General features: G+C 29.8%; 1 protein-coding gene across 1 annotated transcript in view; it reads right to left on the bottom strand.

Annotated features, from left to right (window-relative positions):
- LOC121130460 (uncharacterized) overlaps positions 1 to 21767 on the bottom strand; it is a 274370-nt gene that overhangs the window by 134483 nt on the left and 118120 nt on the right. The gene's annotated exons all lie outside the window — the stretch shown is intronic.

The following is a 21767-nucleotide window of genomic DNA, read 5'->3' as shown; positions in this document are numbered from 1 at the left end:
AATTTATTACGCTATAAGGAAAAAAGTGACATGCCTATTAATTTAATAATGAATCAAAAACCACAAATACGTTCACTCATTCACATAGTCTGAATCAAAAAATATTTAGGGATGCGACAGATTTGTAGAATTTCTAAATAATTTTATACCTATCAGCAAAAGTGTATAACATTTGTCCTAGAAAGTGAGTGGGAATGGCTTTTTCTTGTTGTCAATCTGAACATGCTTTTTTATTTGACAAAGTTAATATAATCATTGTTTAATATTTGAGAAGGGAATATCTAAGCAGTAACTAGTGCGTGTGTTCATAAAAGACGGATAGAAACAATCAGAGTTTGAACAGGAATTAAAATTTCAAGTCCTTACTGGAATTTGACTAGAAAGGAGGATCAACATAGAAATCATTCCTGCATATAGGAATGTCCTTAAAAGTGACATTTGTCTTTATTTCCATTCCTCTTACGGCTGCTTGCAGCTGATCTAAACTGCACTCCTACCAATTATTTTCAAAATGGTCTGAATTACCTTTTTGGTTTATTTTATTTTAAAATAGTGACAGGTCGTGTCAGTGTTCAAAATGATAATTTTTATTTCTTTGATATTGTCATTTACATCTTTTTTTAGAGTTTATTTTACTGCATCAGACCTAGGAATTCTTAATAAAGTCAGCATAAATATCTTTTTGCTAGTTCGTTGTAGACTGAGCTACGTCACTCTTTAATTTATAATCAAAACTTAAAAGGGGACAATTTAAAAGAATAGGATTGTAAAAATTGGTATCTGACTGATATATTTTGCAATAGTACTTTGGACATATAGAGTAGAGCAATATCCTTAATAAACTGTTGCGTTAATAAATTATACCAATATGTGATGAAAAAAATAAAAATTACGTACCGTCCTACTCCTAACAATATTTTGATATACCAACCGAACCCCTGCGACACCAAAAATAAATTTAGAAGGAATCTCAGGATTTGCCAAGGGACCCATTGGTGAATATCTGCTTGTGCTTTTGGCTTTGTATACAGATTTAAATTAGGATGGAGGTCCGCTTTTGGATTAAACACATCAACATCCATCAAGTTGTTGGATTCTGATTTTATTTTTTAAATTTCATAACTGGTTGGAGGGAAAATAGCGTTTGAAAAAAAAATCCCTTTTACGGTACAGATAGTTTGTAAATTCTATTACTTAAATCTATGAGGATAAGTATTTTAATACCTAAAAATAAAGTATCTTTTTATAATTTTAAAAATGGTAAAACTCTGTATTACTCATAAATTTATAAATGTTGTAATCTGAACTAAAATTCATGCTTCAGATCCTCAACTTCAAAAAACGGAATGGCTAAGAAATACACACGAGAGCAAAAGTGGAAAGAAGAAATATACAAAGAAAGGAAGAGATGAAATCTAGGTGTATTCATCCGTTTTTATGGAGTTGACGAACTAAAGATTGAATCAACGGATTAAACATTTGCATGCTCACATAAAAGACAAGGAGTAACAATGATGCTTTGTATTGTAGTTATAATTCCAAGTCTTTTTGGATTCAGAGCATAATTGAAGATTGAAATTAGAGTAGTTCTTGCAAATTTAATTGGTATTTTGAGCCACCTTCTTCATTGTCTCAAAGCCGTGCTCCACATCGACATCTCCCTTAAGAAACGGAGACAAATAAAAGAAGTCTGAAGCCAAAGATCCCAAGCTACCAGTAAATCATTGGAAGGGCGAATATATGGATCCTTGATCTATTGCATGAATTTTTCACTAAATTTTTGCATTTCCAACAATTCATGGATTCTTTTTTGAGGGAAATGAAAAATGTTTTCATGTATCTTGATGATATATTTATTGTTTCTCGAACAAACAACGAATATTTGCAGTCCATAAACTTCCGGCTTGGTACTTTGGAAAAAGGCGCGTTTTTCAAAGACTCCGTTAAGTTTCATAGACATTCTATATTATCAGAGGGTTTTAAACCCTTGAAATCGAAAGAATTTCATCTTCAAAATCAAAATATGAGTTACAGATATTTTCGGGCATGGCTCAATTCTATTCACTATTCATCAAAGATTTGTCAAAGTGGACAGTGATCTTATATCCACTATTACGGAAGAAAAAAATAATTAATATGAAATGATGAAAAGAAAAGAAAGGTATTCAACCCAGTTTATCCTCACGTACTCAGATTTCATTCCTGGACAACTTGTTACCTTTATCCTTTACAAAAGAAGTGTCTGCTACATAAATCCTGGAACAAAACGTGAATGGGCGCTGGAAACCATTGTTTTTTTGGTCTAAAGCCGTATTTGAAACGCAAAAGAAATATTCAACATTTAGATAGATAATTACTTAGTATTGAAGAAAGTATTAAGGATTTTGTGTGACCATTGGTTAGACAAAAATTAATATTATTCACATACCATAACCCTTCATTTTTGGTGATATACATCCGCAATCCCTCCTGAACTCCCAAGGCAATTGCGTACATTTACATATGTAACATACTTTAATTGCAGGATTAAAAATGTTTCAGGAAAGTTAAACCACACTGCAGATATTATTTTGAGAAATATCAACAACATCCAATTAAGTCCCAATTTTCTTCAAGATGTCATTGACGATCAAAGACTCCATAACCCTAAATTGTTAGATTTTAAAGTTCAACCTTATCTCAAGTGTGTTTCAGTAACTTTACTTGCAGAATTTGGTAACAAAGACTCCCGTCGTGTCGTGGTGCCCACTCAAGAACACACCGACGAATCATTCATTCAAGCTACAAAGATAATCCTCCGTGTTTAAATGAGACTTTAAGGAGGGTTTCACTTTTCTACGCTTGGCCTAAGTTACGTTCGGATATTAAAAAATTACTGAATGAGTGCATTTTATAGCTTAAAGGGCGTTTTTAAGTACTCATACAATCTAATACCGTAATGATAGCTGTTTTACTGATGGTGTGGTCACTCATGGGTTTTTAATTATAAGCTTTTTAGCAAGTCCATTTTACTAAAAACATTCATTTACTTAGTGTTGGCCACAAAATCCCCTAAATTTAGAAGAAGACATCGATTTAGATGCATCATGATATTTAATTGAAGATCATCAAAACACATTTGAAGCCTCCTATGGTTTTACATACTACATGAATCGCAGATGAATAGTTTGGAGAAGATGGACGAATTGTTCCGTTCTTCAGAAGTCTATCAATTTCGTTTTTATAAACATGGAGTTTCACACTATCAAGCTTGCGCGATTTTGCAAAGCAACGAAGGCCCTTAGTTTCGATATGATGCTCTACTCCATGAGATTCAGCAAATCTTTTGTCATCGATCACTTTAGTGTTTTGAGATTGAATTCATTGGGCTAATGATAATTTTGGAATGACGCATGGATCATTAAAATACATTTTCTTGTTGAATAGGCTAATATTAATCTTATAGAAATGAAGAAAATCTCCCCTTAAAATAGGGTGGTCTTTGGATACGACGATACATTTTCCATTGGAAAGTTGCTAGACTTTCTATTTATACCCTTAGAGTTTTAGTACGGAGAACTTTTTCTGGATTCTCTCCATAACCAAAGATAGACCATGGCATTTTCACACAAATAAACATTTACAATTCGTCGGGGATATACGGATACCTGGGCACCCGAATATACAAGAATATTAATTTCATTTATATTGTCTTTCATTTATAAGAAATTTTCTGCTTTATCTTATGGCTTGGTATAAAAAAATATACCATATAATTAGGAATAAATAAAAATTTGCATTAAATAAAAATATCATTAAATGGTTTTTTTTGTCCTTATTTTATTCATTATTTTCTGAATGCTTATATTTTTGTAGAAACTTTTACTAATTAATTAATTTATGATGTTATTGCAACAAAATATAATTTTGTACGTGTGTGTTGATCATAGTTATACTAAATTCTGCTATTCCTTTTATAAATACTTCAAGCAAAAAACCACTGTACGAAAGATGGTGAAAACAGTTCAGGATGATTTTAGAAAAATGATGTACCTTACCGTAATTTTAATCTTTCAACAACAGCTGATGTCAACTTTCGGCAATAACAACCTCCAATGGATAAACTTTTTTGATCTTTGGTGATTAGTCAATAATTGCTTCAGCTGAATAAAAACTAATTCTATTTGACCAATTAACGTTCTAAACACAATACAACAAGAAAACAGTGTACATATTTGTGATTGTGAGGTAAAACCGTGATGTAGGTTCCAAAGTTTTTGTACTAACAATGGAATTCAATCAAAAACAAGATATATTTGGATAGTTTGATACAAAATTATATGAAATTTTTTGCAACACATAATTTGATAATATATTATATGTAGAATGGTCAATCTTGGAGGTACATTGTAAGCCTCCACTAAAGTTCAATTTTTCTTTATAATTGACTTTCATCTATCTATGTTATTCGTCAAAATTTTGAACTGTTGAATTCTTTTGACCTCTTTTGTGACATTGATCTTATTTGGATTAACATAGAAATTTAATGAGTTTATATACTTACAATAAGATACTATTATGAGTTATGTATCTGACTTTTTTTTATTAATAAAAGCTATACTCAGTTATGCAATTTGAACGGTGTCCTAAACCTTTAACCTTTCAAAATTTAAAAGCTCCTCCTGTAAAATGATATAATATTTCTACAAACTTTTATAAAGAATATTAAATAACTTTACGTCTTTAATCCAGCTTAAAAACAAACAAATCGACGTTGGTGTGGTGTTGGTAAATATATCTTTTGGTGTTCTTTAACTTTTTAATAATGTACATGGACCACTGTCATTATCTTCATTCAACATACCTACAAAAAAAAAAAAACACATATTGATAGTTGGGGTAATTTATATAAATTATTTGATTCAAAAAAATGATTTGATTGTTAAAGAGTTTCAAATTTTTGATGGTTCGTTATAAGTACGTAAATTTTACTAATTTAAAACTTTTTATTTCTATTATTGACAATCCCTTTTCTTTTGTATTGGTTACAGTACCAAATGGAGTATTTGCAATACACATGTTTAATGTAATCAGCTATGATTACAGAAAATGTATTCATCAACTAATATTTTTTAAAAATTGAAATGAAGAATCAAACACGAAACAAATGAATTTATTGAATTTTGTTAAGACTATATGGCACAAAAACAGGATAAAACGTGACGAAGCGATACAAATTTATAACTGCCATTAAGAAGTATTCTTGTTTAGCTCCAATTATATAAAAAGTTTAACTAATTGTAATTATAAATCACTTACAGTAAATTCCGCATGATTTTTGTTAAATTAGTGTCATCTCTTGGAGGAACATACATCACTTTTCAGCCGTAACTGTCTATTTCTTTCCGTTTTGTTATTTGTTTGAATCAATGAATCATCCGGAACGAATGTAACCAGTGTATTTATAACATTATAACTTTCAAACACTTGTTCAAATTTAGTATAATGCTGTTTTAGACGTTGCCTAGTATTACTAGAATACTGGTTTACCAAACAATACAAGTCGATAAGAATTATGGATAATTAAATAGTAAAAAAATCATTTTTGAAGATTTTTCATGATGGGAAACACCTCATAGAAAAAATGTCAAACTACGTGTTAAAAAAAATCAAATATAATTTTATAGTTGCTTTATTGAGGCAATTAAAAATATTTCATGAGCATTAGCAAAATTATCAATCAGTTACATTGAACTTTTAAAAAAAATCCATTTTTAAACAAATACTCAAAAATCTTAGATTATAACCAATTTTAAAATTAGTAAATTTAATAATGGAAACGGAATTTTATTTCCATCTTTATTCTTACCATGACTTAATAGAATTTAGTTCTATTTTAAGGCATGTAAAACATGCTGTAGAAATTGTCCCAAAATTTTGTAAATCACTTTAATGTCTCTATAGAACAATTTTGAAAGTATAAAGAAGATTCCTCAGACAGTTTGTGAGAAAAGAGATAATGACGGTACATTTTTTTTTTTTTTGAACTTAAATATAGTTTGTGAACGATTTTGAAAATAAAATTTTTATGTTTATATGTGTGTATTAGTTGGCAAATGTCACTAATGATTTGTAATTATGTAACTGCTAATGGTTTTCTATGTAATATAATACTACATATAACTGTTATAATATCAAATAAATAAATAGAAAAATAGGCAAACAATATGAAAAAATAATAATGTGGAATCTATTTTTAGAGTCTTAAATTTTTGTATTTTTATTTCTTGACTAATATGCAAATTATAAAAAAAAAATTATTCATTAGGAATTGTTATCAAGTTCATAATATGTTTTAAAATTCCTATTTTTATGTATCCAACATTTAAATAATTTTATAAATGTAATCTAGGTAATGTGATTTATAATGTGTCCTGTTTATAGGAGTAAAAATTTTAAGATACATTTAATTTTGGTTCAAGAAAATTTCTAAGGTGGCATTTTCTCTTACCTTTACAAGAAAAGTTTTAAATGACTACGCTTAGATTTCAAAAGGTATGAAAATCTTGGTTATTGTACTAATTTTTTAAATTGTATATTCACATATTATACATTTAGTAACAATCTCATGAGTCATTTTGATACCCAAAAGTTTTTAAACCTTAATAACTCGGAATATACTACAAATTTTGATATTTCCCCCCCACTAGAGGGTTGGGATTCTTCTCTCTTTGCTTATGTTAAATTCAAATCATTTGATTTTATTATCAAATTGCAAAAGCAACAAATACGAAAGATTACAAGCTGGCTTGCCGCTGAAATTTCCCCAAAACAATTTTTGCTGTCAAATATGACTTAAATAATAGGCAAAGGTTTCAGAGATGTGCCTAGGAGTAGTCGTCCTGGAATATTGCTTTAGTCAAAGCCTTGAATGAGTAACCGGATCTCTTTTCTAACAGATAGGACGATGGTAAATGTCAGCAGGGCATGAACACATTTCCGACATTTTGAACCAACAAATTGTTCTGTCAGCCATTTTATTACTGTGTATATGCTGTGCAAATTCCTAAAATTGAGTTTGTTTTGATAGGTAACACATTTATATTATCGTAAAGTCATTAGCTTCTATTATATTTTAACAAATATTCAAGGACATCCCTTTTTCTATCTTAGAAATTTCTGACATGCCTAAAGCACAACTTTTTAAAATATAAAATAGTTATTTTTTTTAATCAGTTCTATTGGACATGTTATGAAAAAAAAAATGTTAAGCCCTGTTTAGTCGATCCTCAATTACACTCTTAGTTGAACAAGGACTTGTAAAATAACTTCTTAACAAATCCTCCGTGATATTTTTATCGTTCACAGAATAGTGTTACTATATTTTTAGTGATAAGTTAAATGTACCCTCTTCAAATCACAACAGCTACAGAAAAAGAAAAGGGAAAAAAACCAACATATATTAATGTAGCAACTACAAAAAAAATATCTATTATAATATTATTTTCATCTATGATAATGATTTTCGATTCAAATACACTTTATTAGCGCAAAAATCTTTGAAAACCAGGTGTTTCATTCTAATTAAGCGATATCCTCTAAATAAAGTGGGTATAAAACATATAAAGGACATTTTTTTTCAAGATTAGTGGAGTGTTTAAAAAATATAAGCACATATTTAAAATCAAGATACAATTATGGAAAGAATTAACTAATTTATATCTTAGTTAGTTTTTTTTTTTTTCATACTCAATAGTTGCCTTAACCATACAAATACTCGAAAATTTATAGGTGAAAATTAGTTTTTACTGATCCCTTGTCGTGTTTAGTTGTTGTGCATAATTTGCTACTTGTGTAAGCAACACCATACATTGCAACCAAAACATGATATGAAGGATTTACAGTAGTTGGGATAAGAAACATACATTAACTGAATAATCCATGGATGATCAATATACTAAATTTTGATTATTTATACATAAATTACTAAAATATACGTATTATGTACCACATTATAAAGACTTAGACGGAACAATGTTCAAATTAACTAATTAATTTGAAATCAAAGAAATGAAAATATATAAAATGAAGTTGTACAAGTTGCAACTACTAAAAAATTAGCAGCTTGTGCACAATATATATCTAAAAGAAATCATATGAAAGTGATAGTCATTATAAGTAATTATGAGATAAGTAACAATGGGTTTGATTGACTTATATGGTTAACTACACACTGATTTAGGCCTTTTTGTTGGATTCTTTTTGGAGAAAAGGTTGCTTATAAATTTAAATTAACGACGTGCCTTGTGTAATTGGAAAGAAAATAACAAAAATTAAATTTTTTTCATTACATTTATATATTAAGAAACGTAATTTGTTCCCCTTTAAAAGAAGAAAAGTGAATAAAACATGAAAAACTTAACAAAAAAAATAAAAGTTTGCATTAAATGGAAATTATATTAAAAGAATTTCTTTAAAAGTGTTTTTGTCCGTAATATATTCATTATTTTTCTTAATGCTTATTATTTTTTGTAGAAAATTTTACATCTCAATTAATTAATTAATGATATTTTTCAACTAATTTAAATTTTTGTGTGTGTTGTTCAAAGTTTAAGAGTTACTTAGTAGCGTATCTCTTATGTATTGCTGGATAATTTTGAAGCAAAAATTGGTAGAGTTGATTTTTTTTTTGCAAGCTATTGTGGGAAAGGATAAGGCAAGGTAAACGCCATTATTACAAAAACTCACCAAATAATATATGAAAAAAGGACTAGTAAGAACTGAAACCTTACAAACGTCATTCCCATTATTAATTTATATATCAAAGTCATTAAAAATAAGGACTAGTTCTTCAGATAACTAAAGACTCAGCTACTAAAATGATTTAATTTTTAGTTACTCTTCTGTTTGTTTTAATTTTTAGTTTAATATTTTATTACTTTTATCGTAGTTTTTTTTATGTTTTATAAGATGTGCTAAGCTTTTGATTTTGTGGAAAAGTATATATTTGATTTTGAATAAAGCTACGCCATGTGGGGAAAAAAAAGAAGATATTTATGGTACAAAATGCTATTTTGTTTCTTTGTGTGTTGATCCAAGTTTTACTAAATATCAAATTTCTTTGCAAAATACTTCAAACCAGAAAATCGTTTAACGACAGAAGGTTGAAATAGTTCAAGATAATTATAGGAAAAAAAGTATACACGTATAGTATAAATTTTTCAACAATAGCTCAACTTTAGACAATAATGTTTTCTTTAAGATTTTTTTTTAATCTATGGTGATTAGTCAATTCTTCTAGCGAATAATTGTTTTAGTCTAACAGTAACTAATGTTATTTTTACTAATTCATGTTTTGAACATAGTTTACAAAAAAAAAACGTTGCACATGTTTGTGTTAATGAGGTATGGCCGTGATGTAGGTTCCAAAGTTTTTGTAGTAATTATGTGATTCACAAAAAAACAAGACGTATTTGGATAATTTAAAAAAACAATTTAAACAGAATTTTTTTAGATACCATTGAATAATACCGAAAGCTTTAGTGGCAATCGGTAAGCCGCATGTCTCCACATACAATCATTTTACTTAATATTTGACTTTCATATCTGCTGTATGTTATAAGTCAAAATTTTGAACTGTTGAATTTTTTTGACTTCTTTTGTGACCTTGATCTTATTTGTATTAACATAAATATTTAATGAGTTTATCTTCTTACAATAAGATACTATTTTGAGTGATGTATTTGAATTTTTTTTTAAATATAATCAATTATACGATTTTAACAGTGATCTAGTCTGTTTACCTTTCAAAATTTAATGGCTCTTCATGTAAACTTAATAAATATTTATAAAAAGTTTTATTAAGATTAGAAGATAACTTCACGTCTGTAATGCTGCTTAAAAACAAACAAACTAACGTTGGTGTGGTGATAGTAAATTATTCTTTTGGTGATTTTACATATTTTTAAAGATTGTGTGACAACCAAAAGAAATAACATACCAACATGTACATGGAGACCTGTAATTATCAACATTCAACATACCTACACAAATAAAAATCGAAAATTAGGGTAATCTATAAAAGTTATTTGATACAAAATAATCATTGGATTGATAAAAAGTTTCAAACTCCTTTAATAGCGAGTTAATGACAAAAGTTGATGGTTTGTTATAAGCATGTAAATTTTAACTTTGTAAAACTTTTGAATTTTATAAGTGTTTGAACAATCCTACTAATTTCTGATTGTTTGCAGTACCAAATTTAGTATTGGCATAAGTAGTGTTAATTTAGTCAGCTATCCCTGATGTGATGAAATGTATTCGTCAACGAATAATTTCCCTTTCTTTTCTGACTAGAGATACAAGAGACTATACGAGACGAAAAAATACGACATTTTAACTCGTATTAAGAAACATTCTTGTTCGTCTTAAAATATGAAAAACTGTAATTATTACAAATTAACAGTAAAGTCTGCAGGATTTTTGTTTAATATAATTGTTTTATTATATATATATTGGCACAGTGGATCATGACATATTGATGTCCATGGACATTTCTGTTATAAAGATATCTGATTTATCTTTTAAGAATTTGACTGAATTTTTAGTAAGCAATTTTTTTTTGACGACCATTCCTTACGCTTCTTTAATATGTTCACCATTATTGAGGCTTTTTCTTTATATTGCTTATTATTTTTTATTGATATTTAAAAATAATGTAGGTAATGTGATTTAAAATGTTTTTGTGTATAGGAGTAGAAATGCAAATAAAAATTTAACTTTGGTTGAAGAAAATTACTAAGATGGCATTTTCTTTCACTCAAACAAGAAAAGTTTTAAATCACATAACTTCTTCTTTTGAAAAGTATAAAATACTTGTTTATTGTTATAAGTTTTTTAATTGTGTGTACATGATACATGATATATTGATCAAAAATCTAGCAAGTCATTTTGATAGCCAGATCGTTCAAAAGCTTTGAGACAATTTTTAAAGCTTAATACCTCAGCGTATTTTACAACAATTTGATATTTTCCTCTTCTACAGTGACTTGAAGTTCTCCTCTTTATGTTTACGTTACATTCAAATCATTAGATTTTATTATCATATTGCAAAAATAACAAAAGAGAAAAATTAAAACTTTGCTTGTAGCTGGAATGTCTCCAGAAACCAATTTATCTACCAAATATGACTCAAAGGCAACTGTTTACTACATCAAGGAGTGCCCCAATGAAGGTGAAAATCTCAGATAATTGCTTATGCCTTGTCGTCCAAGAAAATTGACTACTGAAACTTTAGTCAAAGCCTTAAAAGAGTAACCAAATCTCTTCATAACGGATATGTCCGTGAGCATCAATATTTTAATACCCTGTTCAAGGTGCATCATATAGTTAGATGGTATCTGCCTACAAACCCAAAAAGTACCAGTTCTAACAGAAGAAATGGTAAAAAAATTCACCATCAATTCCTTTCCAGTTTTTTGGTGAACTCTTGGCCTCTCCAATTACCAGATAAGAATCCCTGGATTATAGTCGTAAGTAGAGTTCCCAGGTTTGTAGAATCTGACTACTAATTGTTGATCCCTTAAAGACTTCCTTCAGTAATCAGTGTGTTGTCATGTCAGATGCATTCATCAAAGATACCTGCAGCAAATTCCAACGCTACTTCGAAGTGGTATTGCGGCCTACGGTGATTATATTCAAGATGAGTTATCCTTAATGAAATGGTGAAATTCTAAATACAGGAATATAGTGTTAATAATGACAGTTTACACAAATAAGATTTGATACTAAAAAATCTTTTAAGTAATTCGGAATTATTTTTTTTTACTCTTATCAGGGTTATCAACTTTTGCTTTTTTATGCATAATCCTTTCTTTGGTGGAAAAGTTAGGAAGTTAGGAGATACAATATAAATTACATCATCATAAATTATTAACATGATCAGTATTGATCCATATTTGAAATTAATATTTAGCTTTCATTTCAAAAAAAAGTTTGATGGATATCATAAAACAATATAAACTCAATAACTATATCATAAAACCATTTTGATTCATAGAGTAGGATCTTGATTAGTGATTTGAGATTCTTCCACTTCATCCATGTCTGGAATTTCTTCAATATAGGATTTGTTTCTCCATTCTGGAGTTTCTTCTTCCAGAAATGTACTAACAGTTCTAATTATAATTTTTTGTTAGATAATTGTTAAAGGAAAATTATATTGAACTACTGTTTATGGTTGAAAGAATCACCTAGGTATTTCATAAGTGGAAGCAATTCATGTGCGCCACTGAATAAAAGTGGTATATTTTAGACGTTACAAATTATCTGGAGGGGGACAACTTTATCCTTCCCAAACTATATAAATATATTTATTTAGCGTTTTCGAAACTTAGTTCCAAGAGTTTGCCCTTCTCTGACGATCTTTGTATATGAGGTTGCTCTAATTCCAATAGCATTCAAAGCCTTGGATACAACCATCCAATTAACTGTACGGAGTCCATGAGTGAATTATTATCAGTCTAATAAAAAATGGCGTTACTCTTGATTATCATTTAAGGTTGCGTAGCAAAATTAAAAAAAAAGCTCCGTGATCCCTTTGTCTACGTTGCCCAAATTGTAACCTCCAGAACGCGTATTAAATCTTCTCACATCCTTAACTCTCCTTTTTCAGCATCGTCACGCGTAACTATTCAATACTTTTATCAATTTATATGACCTGTTCTCTCCTCGAAAATTAAATAATAAAAAAAGGCAGTCTGGTGTCCGTACTTATTTAAGATTAAAAACTGCAGTCCTGTCCAGTTTATTCTCGGTTCAGTTCAGTTCAGCCCTGGATATTGGTTCTTAATTTGTTTTTAAATTCTGCCTTTAATGACGACACTTATCTTTTTTTCTAATGGATTCTAGTACTGACTGTCGGTACAACAGTCTTAAAGACCTGTGCTAAGGACTTATATGACATATCCCTAATACTGGACTGCACCAAATAAATAAAGAATTATACAACACTAATCATAAGAATTTGAGAATTTTCTTCTTAATATGTTGGGATGTCTGATGAGTACTTTAATCTCTAGAGTGTCACTAATAAAAAACAAACAAATGTCATTTACTTACAATGTTACAACTTTTGCATAAAAATTTAATTTAATTTAATTTTACTATATATTTCATTTGGTAAAATTTTACTACAAATTCCTAATAATATTGTTTATCTATCTTGCTGATCCCTCACAAACAAAAAAATATCCAAATGTTACCCATTACAGCCAAAACATGAGATTAATAACTTTGGATAAGGATCATACAAAAATTTAATATGCCATGGATTAAATATATATTAATTGTGTATTTTTCTTACTATTTCAATACAAATTACTGAAATATAGAGAGGGCGACAGGGAAATTTTCCGCAATCAAGAAGCAAAATCAAACCCTTCAATACTGTTTAGTAGAAAAGTATAATAAAAAAGGTTATTGAATAAAGTTTTTGCAATTAATCTTGGCAAGAATAATTCAATATTGCGTTCTTCAGTCTCTATCACAGCCTTAAGACAATGTTGAAACTTGGCGCAATATAGTCGGCCGACATATTGGCCCAATGCTTCTCCAAGATATCCTTGAGCTCCTGCACATATATTTGAGATGTTTTCCCGACCTTGCTCTCTCAGACGATCTAGACACTAAAGTCGAAAGATTGAGATCAAGACTGGAAGAGGGTCAGCATGTCTTGTCCCAGAACTCAGCAATGTGTTGCTTGCTCAAGTTCGGTGTCTTCAAGGTCATATGGGGGGCCATCTTGGGTCCACACATAACTGTTCTCAGGATAGTTAGCCTTCTGCCAGGGCAAGACTTTCCTCCTCAGGACCTTACAGTAGGTCTCAGCCCCCATTTTCTTATTGGGATTGAAGAAGAACAGATCAATTGTCTTCCCATCAGAGTCCACGAATCCCAAACACATTTTTGGGCTGAGTTTTTTGCCCTGAAGGTACGCTGGACTTCCTCAAGTGATGTTGCTATAAATCTATCATTTCTACAGCTACAAATCTGGTCGACAGTGAAGATCTTCTTCCCTGAGGCGATCATCACTGTCAACGAATGACTCTTCGAGCAATTTAGGAATTTTTGCACCTCTCAAGCCTTAATGCCTTCATCTTGTCGGTGAAGAGAGGCCTTGCAGTCCTTATAAAGCTCTTAAGGCTTATATCATCATGAACTCCTTCCTGATGGGGATCTTGTATACGTTGAACTCGTCAGCAAAGCAGCATATTGTTGCTGTCGGATTTTCCTTGATCTTGACCAACAGGGATAAGCAAAATGTTTCATCTCACTATAAACCATTTACTCCACTTTTTGACTTTCTGTTATTCATTTTTTATTCTCCTCGACCACCCAAATGTTCCGGACTGTCATCACGGTCACGCCAACAATGTCTGAAATTATTTTTGGATATGCGTCGAGAAGATCCAAAAACATTTACCTTTTTTATACTTATTCACTCATTTTTCGTCCGATTTTGATAAAAGAAAAATAATGCGTAAGAAAACAAAATATGTATCTGTCCCTTGCTTGAGATGCCACCTGAAACCTTAACTAGTGTTAAGTGATTAATTTTAATGACACGGAAAATTTTCCTGTAAGTATTATGTTACAACGTTATAGAGAATTACAATTAAAATGTTCATTTTCTAAAATAAAATTTGGATTTTATTACGAAGAAATTGCAACCTGTAAAATGTGCTTATAGAAATTGTAACTCGTACAGATCTAAAAACTTGTGCACAACACATATATAATGATAGGCCATATTATTATTTCTATAAAATTAATTTTTATTATTATATAACAATACACATTTATCTACGCTTTCAATAAAATATTACGAAAGGAAATTTTATTTCAGTTTTGAATAAAATACTATGTTGGATTTTTCATATTATTATTAAATACATATAACATATACAGGGTGGAGTTTTACAATCAAGAAGTTTCGAGATTAGGACCTGAATCTTTTTATTTCATTTCTATGATGACTATAATTATTTAACTTAATAAAAACAAACTTTATTTTGACCAATCAACGTAATGACCACAGAATACAACAAGAAAACAGTGTACATATTTGTGTTTGTGAGGTGACGCCCTGATATATATTAGAAAGTTGTTTTTTTTTTCTAATTATGTCATCAATAAAAAAGATGAAATATTTGGATAGTTTGATGCAAAAAATTATATGCAAATTTTTCCTACACGCAATTTATATATAATATAAACAGCTAAAATGGAAAATCAATAGAGCGCAAACCTCAACTAAAAATCATTTTGTCTAATAATTGACTTTTATTTCTGCTCTATTTTATTAGTAAAAAGTTTGCAATGCTAAACTTTTTTACCTCTTTTGTCAGCATGACCTTATTTGGATTAAAGTAGATATTTGATGACTTTAATATACTTTCAATAAGATACTAATTTGAGTTATGTTTCATAACTTTTTTAAAAGTTATAATCAATTATGCAATTTCAACGGTGACCTACACCTTTTTCCTCTCAAAATTTAATGGCTTTTTATGCAAACTTATATAATGTTTTTACGAATTTTATTAAAATTACTAAATAGCTTTACTTCTGTAATCCTGCTTAAAAACAAACAAACCAACGTTGGCAAGATGTAAGTAAATTATTCTTTTGGTGATCTTACATATTTTTAAACATCGTGAGACAACCAAAAGAAATAACATACCAACATGTAGATGGACCACTGTAATTATCAACATTCAACATACCTGCACAAATAAAATCGAAAATTAGGATCATTTATAAAAGTTATATGATACAAAAAAATCATTTGATTGAAAAAAAGTTTCAAGTTCATTTAAAAGTGAGTTAATGACATAAGCTGAGGGTTTGGTAAAACATTTATAAATTTTTTGACTTTTTTAGTCTTTTAACAATCCCAGTACTTACGCATTGTTGGCAGTAACAAATTTAGTAATGACATTACTCAGTGTTAAATTTGTCAGCTATTACAACAAAAATGTATTCTTCAAGGAATACTTATTTTAATATAAATACGATGACAAAACGAAAATGAAAAACAAAAGACAATTTTTGAATGTGACTAAAATATATGACTAAAATCAATATTTTCTATTCTTACGAAACATGAAAGAGACTATATCAAACAAAAACCGGACAAATTTAGACAAAAAAAGACAAAATTAAAACTGGAATTAAGGAGTACTCTTCTTAGGCTTAAAATATAAAAAAAAACTATTAATTCTATTTTGAATCACTTAGAATAGAGTCTTCATGAATTTTGTTTCGAGAAGAGAGTTAAAGCACTGAAATGTAATAGTATTTTGTGTAATATAAACTATATTCTTTTTGAAAATAGTATTGAAAGGAGAGAAAAATGAGTTTGACATCAACGGCGGGCCAATAATTTATTATAGATCTGTTTTTATAATTACCCTTGTACCGGGTTACCAAAAAACAAAGACTTACAACTATAACTCCCCAACAAATCCTCAATGTTACTTGTCGTCGAATATGAGCAGACGCTAATATTCAATCCAAAGATTCGTTCTTTACTTTTCCAACTCTACAAAAACTGGCGAGCATGCCCAGGTTTCATCTCCTTCATTGTCCATATATTTCTTCTTTCCACTTTTGCTCTCGTGTGTACTTTTTAGTCGCCCTGTTTTTTGGAATTGCTTTATTTGACGAATGAATTTTCTTTTCCCTAGCTGTTGTCATTATAATTTAACTCCTGAAAAGGTAACTTCCTCTCCTACTACATTCAATTATATTGTGTGATCATAAAGGAAGGATAATAAATAGCCTTAATAGTTTGTTGAAGATTTATAATTGCATGTCCTTGTTAGACACAGACTAGAATTAAGGATCAACATCGGAGCAATTGTTGATAAGGTCCTTGTTAATTTCCTTATCTCCATTCCCCTTTGTCACAGCTCATTCAATGAAACGATATGACAGCTAAGCTGCTCTCCTACAAAACATTATTTATATTGTTTGTTACTTAAAATAAAAACAATTTTTAGCCCTAATTATGCTGCAATACGTTTTTTTCTCCCCAGAGTTCATCAATCAGAAGTACCCAAACAATGTATTATTCATAATAATTCCTAAAATTTTCAAAATAAAACCGAGGAAAACTAGATTCAGTATAATTAATATGAATCAGGAACTTCTATATAAGGAAGAGGAAAAAAAGAAAAACTGGGGTTTAAAAAGCCCCAAGTAGGATTTAATTTTAATAATAATTTGTAATGTATTCAAATGTTAAGTAAGCGTAATAGAAATAGAAGGTAATTATAAAGAGGATTACTTAGGGTTCATTTGGGGTAATGGCTTTATATTTCTTAACGGTTCTGGAATAAGTACATTGTACATATGTCTGTATTTCATAATTACCTAAGTAAGGCTTAGAGAGTAAGGATCACTAACTAACACATAATTTATTTTTTCTCGTGATCTAACTATGTACATTAACACAATAAAAGTATTCAAACGAGTAAAAACAAGAAGCAGAGGAGAAGAATAATGACTTTGTTTGTGTGGGTAAGAACATATTACTATAGGAGGAGACACTAATTGGTAGAATAAGTACATATATTTAGTGTACTTTTTAGTTGCTTTGATTTTCTGGACACCATTTTTAAGAGTAATGGCGATTAATAAAGAAAGGAGAATGAAATAATGTAGTTATTTTATGATATAATCGACTGACAAATAATTATAATGACTTATTCAATCGCTTTCTCTTGGCGAAATGCTGGCAAATTAGCAGCTTTTTCTTTTTAGTTTTGCTGTCTTAATCTCCACCGGTTGGAAAAAAATGGAATCAATTGACGAATTCGTTCACACAAATATTTATACAAGGCACTGCGCCAACAACATAACAATTACTCAAACTATGGCACTCAGTAAGACATTCGCTCCCCCAGGTTTGGAGGTAATTTGAGGCCACGAAAGGGGATTTGAGTTCTCAGCCCAGGTCATATTGTTTGGGATGGTTAGCTCTGAAGGATACGTCATGTCTCTTCATGTATTCCTCCAAGGGCTCACACTCTACACTTATACCTACTTGGAAGTGCTAGAGACCATGGATCGAAATGGTTGCCAGTGGGAAGTTTTATAGGTGGAAACAGGACTCAGGTACCTACTACAACTCAGAAAAAAAGTATCAAATGTCTCCAAGAAACGTTAGACGAATTCATTATTATGGACTTTTGGTATCCCAACTCTCTGGATGTAAATTGGATAATTTTTTTTATGTGTGTGGGAAAAGATTGGATGATAAACCAATCAAACTTTCTACAACATCAAAGACGAACTCATTAGTTGGGTCAAGACTGAATTACGGAATTTGCAAAGGGACGAAGTGGCAAAGGCAGCATGGCAACCCTTACAATTTGAACAATGTTTTAGAGAAGAGCAGCTCCAACATGACATTTGATTAGAATTGATACAAGCAGCCGTGCCGTAGAAGGAGGAGGAGAAGGAAATAAGCTAGGACAAAAGCAAGAATTAAACATATGTCGATCCTGAATTCTACTCTACCTGAGTTCAACAAGAGCTTACGATTATAACTCTACAAGAAATTTAAATGTTTGATATTTTTCTTTTATGAACAAACACAAATGTTCATTTAAGCGTTCAATATAATTGAATGCATCAGAAAAGGAAGTTCATTCTTGGGGATTTAAAATATAAGGGCAACAGATTTAGAAAAGAAAATTTACGCCTCTATTTGCCAACCTCAAAAAAAATGGGAAAGCTAAAAATTAAAGGGTATTCTTATCCATGAGCTATATATTTAAGTCCATGTTGGTCTTGGAGTAGAAATTAAGATATAAATACAAAGAGTACTTCTGGGCTATGGCCATTCTAGATTCAAATTTGTGGAATTGTGTTTATTTCTTTTTTCTTACTATTTTATAGATGTTTGCAAGTAGTCTAATACAAAATCATAACATACAAGCTGTTTTCCTTATAATTTTTTTCAAATTGTCTGGCTTAACTTTGGTTTTATTTATAAAGCAGCAGGTTTTATGATGAACAACTCAATACATCCATACTAAGAGCTGTAAATCTTAAATATTTTCTGCTTTAGAATAAAAATAAACAAAATTTAAAGAATTTTTAAGAGGAGAACTACATGGATTTTATAGGATTGAATTAGATTCGCTGCAAGAAAATATAAGAGGATATAAAGAATTGCAAGTCCATTCCGTATAACTAGGCAAGAATAACCTTCAATATGGATTCTCAAATATACTCGGAGTACCACAACGACTGAGCCTCATAGCTCACTTACAAGTCCTCAGTTTTATTTTCCTTCATTTATGAACAAGCATACAAAGAATCCCTTTATACATTCTTCAAATTATCAGGTTTACTATGTTGATTTGTGATATCATTTCTTACATATTCATTATACAAGGTGCGCAAGCCATTCTGTGCTGTAAAATGATTTTTATTTTGGAATGCAACTTTTCTCTCCATATAGTTATCAGATTAAAAATAAAGCGGAACGACGTTGCTCAATGGACAATGAGCTCAGGAGGAATTATTCTTATAACATCAATGTGTTTTGGTTCGCTCCCCTTTCGTTCCTAAAGAACGAAATATATATATATTGCAAATGTATATAGACTTCAAAGAAGATTCCTCGTTCAGATGGAGTAAATGTATTAATATATTTTTTAATTATACAGTCTGTGCAACTCATTCTGACAATAAGAGGGGTATTAAAATAAAACAGAAACAGATTCATGAAGCTTAATGGACTCAGATTTATTTGATTCGATAAAATCACCTCCACCCACTAATACATAATTTATATGAGGCCAAAAGCGTGAGCTGGTCTTCGCAACATTCTCCTTGACAAATCCTGGAGTTTCTTCCTTACCCGACTGAACAGTTCATCTTTGGTTTTGCGGTGGTTTTTTCTGGGTCCCTCACAGATAAAAGCAGTATTTTCTTTTAATACCAATATATTTTAATGGATTTGTGTGGTTGATTTGTCGTTCGATCGAGCCCCACGCAAAAAATAAAATCATCGGAATTAGATCTGGCGAGTTTGAAGATCAAAAGTCTAAGATCATATGACAATTTTTTGTCGAGGTTTATGGCCTCAAAATCACCTTCACAGGACAAAAAATTACCTCTTAATCCTGTGAATGAACATATTACTGTGTTTTAGAGTTAAAGGAGTTGTTATATTTTTGCTCCTGGCGAGGATGGCAAATATTTGGGACAAATTGATTCCATTTTTTTAAAAACTTGTGCAGGTTTGAATAAGCTATCTAACAAAAAAAATTATTTTCCTTAAGTGCCAATGTTTGTCCAAGAGATCCCACCAAAGTGGCTTTCATACCTTGTACACACAATTTTCCTTACTACACAACATAATTGTTCACTTTTTAAGAATAATAGTAGCCTCTTAAGGCAATAAAAACCCTTTTGACAACTACAAATAACCTGCATTTTTAAAAATACTAGAAATTTACATGTCTATCACTACTTTTAAATTACCCACTTATTTCTTTTCAATATGTAAATTCATCCTTCGAACCTAATCAAAAATCAAATATGATGATGATGATATGACGATTATACTCTAATAAAAGTAATGGCTCAATTTGTTAGATATGTTTAATATGCTTGCATAAATAAAGAGCTTATATCATTCCAATTCTATCGATAACTTTATTTCTAGTTAAATAACGACATGAGAAGTGTATTATTCACAATGAAATAAGGAGCTTAGTATAGAAAAAGGCTTGTAAAATATATCAAAATAGAAAAAACAGTAAATTTTTAGGAACAAAATTTATCAATTTGTGCGTGTCTTAAGCATCAACCATATCTTTATTCAAATCCTCATCAATTTTTTCAGATATTAATATTATTATGATTATAGTTGATATAATTAATAATTATATCTATGCTTAAATGAATTAAATGACTTGGTTTGAAATAAGATTAGTAGGTGAGGCTTGTTTTTTTTGTTTTTGTTTTTTAACAGCTAATTATGTATTCTACAAGATTGGTTATAGGAAAATTGTGAAAAAATTACTCCTAATCTCTCTCAATTTGCATAATAGAGATGATGAAATTATAACAGATGCCCAATTAAGCTTCAAAAATTAATTTAAAATATTTCACTTAAAATTAAAAAGATGTTTTATTAGGACCATAGGCAGTACTTAAAGATTAATTATATTTAAACAAAAGGCTTCAGACTCATCCTAATCTACAGATGTAGTTGTCACGTTAGTGAAAAATTTGCATAAACGTACCAATAAAAAGATGACAAAAAAACTTTGATTCTTTGTAATTATGTGCCTTAGTTTTTGTACTACGTATATGCTTAGAAGTACTGTTGAAATGTTGCTATGACGGTATCAAAAACAAAGTATCAAAAATATTATCACTTCAATAACCAAAAATATTGATTATCTTTTGATGTTATCCAATATTAGTGATGAAAATCCTGTGTACTGGGGATGTTAAAAAGTGGAAACCGAAAATAAAAATGTTAATCCGGAAAATTACAAGAATGTTTTGCAAGAAAGCAGAATAATTCACATGATGTTACAAATATCAGCTAAAATTAGGAGAAAATAAACAAGGACTCTTATAATTACTCTGATTTTGATCCTCAATTCTTTTCCAACATGGACTTTCAATTAAAACTCTGCAACCAATCCTCAGGGTTGTGCTTATTGAATCTATTTACAAAAGGATGTTCACACTTC

Source organism: Lepeophtheirus salmonis, chromosome Z, assembly GCF_016086655.4.
Source record: "Lepeophtheirus salmonis chromosome Z, UVic_Lsal_1.4, whole genome shotgun sequence".
Taxonomy (NCBI): Eukaryota; Metazoa; Arthropoda; class Copepoda; order Siphonostomatoida; family Caligidae; genus Lepeophtheirus; species Lepeophtheirus salmonis.
The sequence above is the reverse complement of the archived record's forward strand: the minus strand, read 5'-3'. Positions and strand labels throughout refer to the sequence as shown.